Here is a 10490-nt window from a genome sequence, read left to right on the forward strand (position 1 = left end):
TCTGAATATCATATTCACCACTTTTTAGTGTCACAATCTTCGGTTTGACGAGAAATGACTAATTAAGCCAATGACATAGTTGATATCAAGACGTGTGCATAATATGATGTACATCAAACTACAAGTAGCACTGACATATGATTTTTTCTTCATCTCGGTTATTTCTTCTGGAGTCTTGAGACATATACTCTTGCTCAGAACAGTACCTTTTGATATAGGTGTTTGTTCATTGTTACAATTTGATATGCTGAAATGGTATATCATCTTAGTGATATAAGCATCTTAGTGATATAAGTCTTTTAAGACAAATTCAAAAGCCTTTTCGATCAGTCTCTTATGATCTTTACTCCTGATGTACTCAACTTCTCTCATATTTATTATATAAAATTGTGATGAAAGCCACATTTTGACTTCTATCACAAACTTTATGTCATTTTTAGCTATTAACATATCATCAACATATAATGATAAAATGACAAACTCTCCTTCTTTCTTTCTCAAGAAAACATTATAATCTTAATTGATCATTTCAAATTATATTTTATTATTTTGACACTTGCTTCAGATCATATATAGACCTTTTAAGTCTACACACTTTATTCTCTTGGCCTTTAGCAATATAACATTTTGACTGTATCACATAGATTTTCTCGTTAAGCTCACCATTAAGAAAAGTTATTTTTACATCTATTTGATGTAATTCCAAGTCAAAAATTTACTATAATAGATAAAATGACTCGTATTAACACAAACTTCATAATGGTAGAAAATATCTCTTCAAAATCAATATCCTCCTATTGGGTATATCCTTTTGCAACTAGTCAGACTTTGTATCAATTAATCGATCCATCTGCTTTCTTTTAATTTTAAGAATCCACTTATTCCCAATAGCCCTTTGGCCTATAGGAAGATCGACTAATTTCCAAACTTGATTCTTTTTCATTGACTTCATATCTTCATCCATTACAACTTTTCGTTATTCTCTAACTGAGCATCTTAACGCTTCCATAACAATTTGAGGTTGATTATCGTCAATTAGGAGAATCATTAATGCCTCATTTTCAATATCAAACTTTTTTCGAGGAATAATCTTACAACTACTTCTTCGTAGGTTGAACTATTGCTCATTAATTGATAAATCATTTCCATTGGGTTGACTAGCTTCAGATATCCCTTGTAATACCTTTATCGTTGATAAAGTATCATCCTCCTAAAATAGTAGAATAGTTTTATCAACATCACCTCTTGTTGAAAATTTAGTTTCGAGAAAAGTAGCATCTCTCTATTCTAATTCGGATATAACCTTTGGAAGTCTCAGAATATCTTATAAAGATACACTTCATACCCCTAGGTCTTAATTTTCCATACTTATGAGTACGATCATGAACATAGGCAGTTACCCTCAAGGTCTCAGGTTATTCAAATCTGATTTTCTATCTATTCAATGTTTATAAGGTGTAGAGGGAACAGATTTAAAAAACACTCGGTTAAGTATAAATGTTGCTACTAATAATACATCTCTCCAATAAGAAATTGATAAATTAGCCGCAAGTATATGGGTTGTCGTCAAGTAATAAAAAGATATCGAACCACAGGGACTGTGTATTAGCTATAGTGATGTCACTAAGATAGTTATCTAGACTCCAAAGGAAACGGTTGGGTTGAGGATTTGGTTGTGTGTGTGAGAGAAAGAGAGATTGGCTTGGGGTTTATGGGTGAGATGGATAAGTTTAGGACTTCGGTTTCACATCAATGCTAGGCGATATCCCTAATTCATGTTTATTCCCTTACTCTCAATGTTCACCACCTTGTAGGGATTCTAACCAAAATACCAACTCGACCTCGTCAGGCTTTGTTGGCATAAATCGATGGTGTTCTAATGTTACTTAGGTTGGGTTGAGATGATTCTAGATAGCCTGGTTCAAGGCTTTCCTGTGTCATACAGGCGCCCCAGAATACTACTAGATTCCTACCCCCTGTCACAGGGCATCCCTTTAGAGACCTCTCGGTTTGAGAGTCTAGATAGCCTGGTTCAAGGCTTTCCTGTGTCATACAGGCGCCCCAGAATACTACTAGATTCCTACCCCCTGTCACAAGGTAGGTGTCCCCTTAGAGACCTCTTCCCAACACTAAACAACCGTTAGTTATCCCTTATGGGGGTTTACCACTATGTAGGAATCACTTCGGACTCGCCCGGTTCAAGGCTTTCTTCCTGTCACGAAGCGCCCCGGTGTACGGCCTAGGATCTCCCTACAAAGTAATCTACCCCTCATAATCATGCATATTTGCTCACACAAACATTTCATCAAACACGTTCAAGGCACAATACACATGAAACAAAGGTAAACATTTCATTGAATAGGGAAAATAACATAGACTAGTTCATACATCACCATCATTACATAGATGTTCATCCTACATCCTAAACTCAGCGATCTACTCCATTACAAGAAGTTTACAAGAAGTATGCAAGGTAAACATCATCCACCAAAGAAAGGGGAAGACTTATCTTTGAAGCGTGGGCATCCTCTTGAAGATCTTCTTGCTCCGGTGTAGGATGGACTGTGGAGATGGACTGGCGAGGGCGGATCGGCGAAGGATGGAGCGTTTAGGGCCTCCCCTAGGAAGGGAGACGCTGCCGCCAAGCCAAGACCAAGGGTTTTGGAGAATGACCCAAGATAACCCAAAATTGGGTTTGTTTCCACCTTTTATACTCACCCAAAACTGCCCATTGTCCCTGGTTTATAAGGCTCCCCTCAATTGGTTTTTCACCTAGTAAACCCCGTTTTCTTCAATTGGACTCTGAACCAAAGTTGTAGAGCATTGAATTATCTTCGATTTGGGTGGTGGACCGACCCATAACTCCATCTGAGCCGAAAGTTATGTTGGTTCGAAGTTTGGTCTGCAGTTTGGGCAGAGCACCCAGCGTGGCCGCGGTTCAGAGGCATAACCGTGCCATTTAGCACGGCCTAGAGCAGTCATCGTTCTGTACACCCTGAAGCAAAGTTGTAGATCTTGAAGTTAGCTTCATTTTGAGGGGTGGCACGGCCCGTGGTTCAATCGAAACTGAAAGATATGCCCGTTTTACTTTAAGTCTACAGAGCAGTCCAAATGGAGACACGACCGTGCACATTCCCTCACACGGCCGTGCTTAGTGGGCACGGCCTCGGGCAGGCGTGTCTCGGGAAATAGGCACGGCCGTGCCTAAGAAGCACGGCCTACACCTGGCGCGACTCTGGAATGAAGCACGGCCGTGCCTTTGAGGCACGGCCCCAAGCTGGATCTGGCAAAAATTGGAGCACGGCCGTGCCTAATAGGCACGGTCCTGCTCTGGAAGTGGGCACGGGTAGAGGCACGGTCGTGCCTGTTAGGCACGGCCGTGTTCTTCTTTGTTACTCCTTCTCCATTTCTTCTTATTTCTCTCCATCATCAATAATGCATCGTTTTGGCTCTAAATCACATCCTGTCAAGCAAAATATACAAAGAGCAGATCTCCGAGCAAAAGAGTAAAATATGCAATATAAAAGAATAAGGTGTGGCAAAGTGTAGCATATGCAATAAATCGCAAGTAGATGAGCGTTAAAACAAAGCTAAAATACTGTATATGATCTACGCTCATCATGTATAAGATTTTAACCTTACGATCCAATTGATTCTCAACTTCATTTATATAACGTTTGAAGCAATCTAATGCTTCATATTTATGAGAAATCAAATACACATGATCAAAACGTATGAAGTCATCAATAAATATAATGAAATAGGAAACTCCATGTCTAGTCTTCACATTTATCAGATCACAAATATCTGAGTGAATTAATTACAATAATGATTCAGCTCTAATAATCTTATCAAACAGTTTCATAGTTGATTTTCCAGCAAGATAATGCTCTCACACAGATAAGTTTATCTTAGCATGAGTGTCTAACATACCTTCTTTAGCTAATTTATTTGTATGCTCTTGTCCAATATGTTCTAATCTAGCATGTTAAACTTCACCATTAATATTAATATCACTAGTAAGAGCAATGTTGGAAAAATAACCATCAATTTTATAATGAGTATTCAGTTCTACATCAAGAATCTCATAAAATCATTCATTAAAAAATCATATTCTATTAGCACAGAGTTAATTCGAAGTTCCATACACCGATTATAAAAGTTAGTACAATAACCAAATTAAATCCAAGAAGACAATTAACAGAAATTAAATTCTGCTAATCTCAAGAGCATAAAGAACATCATGTAGAAGCAAGGTACGCCTACCACATATATTGAGTTTGCAAGTGCGAAGTTCTTTAACTTTAATTATTGCATTGTTTCCTATATATATCAATTTGTTACCAGTTGATACCCGACGGTACTCTACGAATGTAGCTTGCTCACGAGTTACATGGTTTGTTACTCTCGAATTTATAAACAAAAAATAATAAAAATCAATTAATAACACTGTACTAGCAACATATAATGCTCATGAATAGAAGATAAACATGAATATACATTTTTTGACCCAGAACAATCCAGAGTGAAGTGACCCCTTCTTGTCATAGTTAAAGCAAGTCAGCTTGCTTTTAGATTTCTTTTTATGTTTATTTTTTTTGAATTGCTTCTTGTTTGGGCCCAACCCAACAACAACAGTAGCATCTTATTTTTCCTCCCCCTTCTTAAATCATTTCTTCTTATTCTTAAATTCAGACGTTCTAACAGAATTTTCAACTACAAAAACTTATCCAGAATCCTTGTAGATTTAATTCTCTCCGCCTCTAGTTCAATATGACGTGAGACATTAGCAAAAGTCTTAATACTTTCACTGTGTATTAGATTCTGTTTCATCGTCTTTCAAGAATCAAGAAGGAAATGGATTACTGCCTGACCCTGTTGTTTATCATTCAACTCATGACTAGTAATTTTTTGCTCCCGAATCATATTAGTCATTTCCTTTAGATGTTGGACCATAGAAATATTCGGGCGTTTTTTATAACTGTCAAATTTAATTGTCAGCTGATGAAGCTTACTAAGGCTTATTCCACTGTACTTGTCTCTAAGGGCAACTCAGACGGCATGAGCAGAGGGTAATGACTCATACTCATAAATTGGTCATCTACCATTGGACTTATCAATATACCCTTAGCAGTAGAGTCTTTTTTCTTCCATGCATTATAGACATCAATATTACGTCTGTGCTATGCTGTCGGACCATCAGTAGATTTTTCTATAACCTGATTGACAGTCTACAAAACTTCTTGTTCCTCAAGAACATATTGTATCTTGAGATGTCATATTTTGTAATTGTCTCGATTTAATTTCTTTCCTTTATTGAGTTTAACTATGATGTTTTTAGTAGCCATAATCTACCATAAATAAACACATTAATTAATTATTCAATGTAAATCATGCATATGTAATTTTTGATTAATTTATTGTAAATCTGAGTTGGTATACAAAATTAAATGATAACTAAGTTTTCATTCAACATTCATATGGTCCAATCTAACAAACATTGATAAATTGTATTACACACATCCTAGCAAATGAACTAATTAATTATGAAATGAACACATCATTAAATTTAAGACTGTTAACACATAATATTTTTTTTACAAGTTTGTTAACACATAACATACTCTGCTAACTCATAATATAAACAGCTCTAAGAAACTAGATAGATCACTATTACTCCCACTAATATAGACACTAGCGTAGTAATAATCAACATAATTCCTATTTTTCTTGACTCAGCTAGTACATTTTTAAGCAGACTGACTTCTTAACTCTTTGAATTCACATTTGAACTCGTCTAGATCCACCTCAATCTTCAGGATTCTCTCGGGGAGGTAGTCCATAACTATCCATATAAACTAGACGATGAAATAGTTCTTTTTTCATCTCTATATATGTGATGCACCCTTCATAGCATCCTCATATATGATGAACTACTTCATTGAGGTGTTTCGGTAGTGATCGAATCAGAGCCCAGATCCGATAATTATCCAGGATAGGAAAATTCTATTGCTCGAGTTTTTAGAATAATTTATCAAGTCCCCCAATATGTTATCTGACTTCATAAACAAGATTATATACTATCTCCTCGATAGTCTCGCTTAGCTTATTTCACAATACATCACGACGAGTCATAATGCATATTGTCCTTATCATCTAAAATTAAAATCAATAAATTTAGTATAAAACCGACTAACTAATAACAAAACTGACTCATTCTAATTCAAAATATATATGGAACCAATACATAACACATACAATCAAGAAAAATAAATTTTCTTGTTATTTAGGAGTGCTAGTATACTATCCGATTAAATACCGAACAAAAAGTCTGAATAGTCCGAGTGTGATCGACTCCTCTCGAGCATCCCGAGCACTACTGCATTTCATTTGCCTGAGTCTGGTCAAAAATAGACTCCTCAAGTCACAGTTGAATCCGAGTAGGTACATCTCAAACGACTCGACTAGTATCTCCACTTGGCAAACCCAAGTCATGCTATTAATCGAGTCCGAGTATCCACTCGACATACCCAATTTGCTCGGTTTGAGAATAATGCCGACTCCATAAGTCAAACGAATCCAAGTTTTTTAAATTTGAGTCCGAGTTATTCTTCCAAACAACCACTCGGCACATTATATATGCACTTGACTCGTTGAATATCCTTCTTGACATCCCGAGTCCGAGTTATGTGTGTCGATTCCGAGTAAGATTTAACCAACTCTAAAGTCAAAATCCGAGTTATACTAGTTGAGTCTAAGTCTGACTTGGCTATATATGTCATCCTGAATCTCATTCAACATCTTCATGCCAAAACCAATCTATACAACTTAACAACTGCACCAAATCACTTGGCAATTGTGCTCCTGAGTACTAAAACACTCAGCAACATGTGACTAATCGAGAGTCTAATTGAGTTGTTGACTCTCGAGTGCATCTACTGAGCAGAATCACCTACTGCCGCCGCCGCCGCCGCCGCAGCATGAACAATTCATTATTCATGATTTTCCTGCATGAACAGTAATTTATTGGTCATGATATTTTTTTTCACATGCCATTAGTGTTCATTTTGTTGCATGAATAATGTGAATTCATTATTCTTGATTTTCCTGCATGAACAGTAATATATTGGTCATGATATTTTTTTTCACATGGCATTCATGTACATTTTGTTGCATGAATAATGTGATACTAGAAATACTGTTTATTTTTTCTTCACTTGGACAGTTTATTGTTCATGATTTTCTTGCATAAACAGTAAGGGTACTGGTCATGATGATTTTTTTTTCACATGACATTATTGGTCATGTTTATTCCCGTATGAACAGTTTGTACATGAAAATTAGTGTTTAGATTTTTTTTAAAAAAATATGAATAGTATATTGAATCAAAATCATTTAAACTTGGGAGCAATCGAATGCTATTTGATACGGTGGATCTTTATTGGCATGACGTGATGAAGTGGGTCAATGATCGAGCAGACCTGATAAGTCAATAGGTTAATGGTCAAATCATATTTGACCGACCCAACAATAATTTCGCTCAGTCCGGCCCCATAAAGCTCTCGGCCACTCGACCCTATGTCTCAAGCGTCTCGGCCACTCGGTCGCCTGACTCACTCGTCTCGGCTACTCAGCAACTGACTCGGTCATTCGGCCGCCTGACTCACTCGTCTCGACTACTCAGCAACTGACTCGGTCATTCGGCCGCCTGACTCACTCATCTCAGTTACTCAATCATGCATGCAACCGACTCGGCCACTCCGTCTCGGTCAACTCGGTTGCTACTCTCGACCAGCTCGGTCACTACTCTCGATCAGCTCGGTCGCTCAGTCCTGCTCTCGGCTTCGACCAGCTCGGCCGTCCAGTATTGCTCTCGGCCTCGAATAGCTCGGCCGCCCAGTATTGCTCTCGGCCTCGGCTAGCTCGGTCGCCCAATCTTGCTCTCGGCCTCGGCTAGCTCGGCTGCCTAGTCTTGCTCTCGACTTTGGCCAGCTCGGCCGGTCAGTCTTGTTCCCGATCTTGATCGACTCTGCCTCAACGAGCCATATCACTCTACACCACTCCGACACAACCCCTCTCTGGTACCTCCCTACTAAAGGACAGTCTAGCAGCAAGGCAACCAAGCGTGCAGACTTTGCCACAGGATAGAAGCGGTTACTAGGTTGCCAGGCTTGGTCCCCTAAGCCCTACCGGGTTTCTACTCTTGGTTAAAAGACAAGAAAAAGCCCCGTGATCAGGTCGTAGGGCAGTTGATAGGTTTGCAGACCTTGCCCCGTAGATGCTGCTTTGTCTGTCCGCTTGTTAGTACTGTGCAGAACATGTCTCTTCAGATACCGCCACAGCTTGCTTCCACGTCAACAACACTACGTCTTTCAGTGAGTATATAAACTCTTTTACAGGTATGAAAACTCTCTCGAATCCTAGATACTTCAAGCACTATTTTCTTCTCCATTTTCTTACTTCTCTTGTTGACTTGAGCGTCGGAGTGGATCCGCCAGGAATCTCGGCACCCTGCTAATCTGCTCATTCAGTTTTTTTCTTCATCAAGTTCTTCTTACCAACAGGAACTACGTGGATTGAGGTGATATTTCCTTGACTAATGATTTGACCGTATGAGGCATTCAGCTGGAACACCATTAAAATTAAACCTACACAGTAATTTTATAGGTTTATGCATACTGTATCAAAAACAAACATTCGTACATAAATATGATCATTTGAGAAACATAAATTACACTAACCATGTTCTACATGACCACTATTGTATATATTGAACAGATTATTATACAAATTTAACGAACATGTATTGTAAACAATTGATAAACATGCATATGAAAAATAATTTGTATGCTTTGATACCATTGTTGATTGATCGATATGCATGAACGAACATTTGTATACTATAAAAAATAATTAAATATTTACAGTGATTGATACCTTACAAATTTAACCTTGCTTTTCGTCTAGCAGCTCGTGCTTATCATCTGAAAGACGTTATGAAATCGAACAACCCTCTGAGTTCCATGAACTAAATTCTTCTCGATACTAGATGTTCTTCCCTTGTGAAAATCTTCGCCTTCATAATCCCGCTTCACTTGGATGCACCCTTCTAATAGAATGGAGAGTAGAGGGATAAGTCATGAGGTAAGTGGGTAGTTTTGATAACTGCCCACATCTCCCACTACTCTTACTACCAAGAGTTGTTACTTCATCATTTGTCAGCTTTGCCATGGTTGCTCTATTGTTGTTGTTGTTGATGCGGCTGCTGCTTCTTTCACTTGAGTTTTGAATTGTTTGTGAGGCCCGAGCTCGGATTGTCTTCCTATTAAAGGAAATTAATCTGCAATACGTCACAATTAAAAATCAATTCGTGAATGTCTGATTAAGTACTGTTGCTTCTTCCTCACTTGTCAACTCAGCTATCATTGCCCTTTTGTTGTTGTGTCTTCCTTCACTTGTGTTTCAAGTTGCTTGTGAGGGTTGTCGTACTCGGATTGTCTTTTCATTGAAGAAAATTAATTTGCAATACATCGTAGTTAAAAATCAATTCATGAATGTCTGATTAAATGTTGTTGCTTCTTCATCACTTGTCAACTTTCTTGTTGTTGCTCTGTTGTTGTTGTTGTTGTTGGCGCTTATAGCACCACTCATATGTTTTGATATATGAATCGCTTTAAAGTAAGGATATATACTTATGAACTGATGAATGTGTTAAGTATGCATGATTTAATAGGGAAAAAGCCCTATTAAATATCGGGCAGGATACTAGGCAAAAAAGTCTCAATGGATCAAAAGAACCAAACTCTCGATAGGAGAACACTTTATATGTCAGCTGGATTAGAGATCAAGTATGAAAAGACCTAGTGGGTTGATCGGATATTGAGCAGAAGAAGTCCAAATTATTAAATTTTATTTTGTTTAATGGGCTTATATGTTATTTATAATATGCAAATATGTGTCATTAAGAAAATCAAACTCGTTAAGTGATCTAATTAATTATAGAGGATTTGAGTTATTAGATGTGGAGGTTTATGTGTAGACCCGTTAACATAAGCCGTTATCATTAATGATAACAAATTAGGTCAATTAGGTCACATATATAGGTATGATCCTTGTTGCATTATGGATTCTGACATATCTATTTGTTCTCCATTGGTGGAGAGATTACAACACCGTCATCCTAATTCCTTTGGAAGACCAACCCCTTGCGTGCTCTCTCTGTTCTTTCGTAGGATTCCTAGATTCGTGGACGACACAAAAGGATGATGGCTTTGCCACTGTAATTAGGTTCATCATCTTCCTTATTTATTTATTTTTATTATACATTTCGACGTAACTAGATCTCTTGTTATTTTATTTTCTTTATACGAGTTTTAAAATTTATGAGATAGGAAAATAATTTTAGAATACAAACAGGTCAGGTAGACCAGATGTTTAGCAGGTAAGTTGAAATAAATCCTAGAGAGGTTTTTCTATTTTGGAAGATAGTA

The sequence above is a fragment of the Curcuma longa genome, chromosome 17 (genome assembly GCF_044706935.1).
Source record: "Curcuma longa cultivar G26 ecotype Majalengka, Jawa Barat chromosome 17, ITB_CL_G26_1.1, whole genome shotgun sequence".
Classification (NCBI taxonomy): Eukaryota; Viridiplantae; Streptophyta; class Magnoliopsida; order Zingiberales; family Zingiberaceae; genus Curcuma; species Curcuma longa.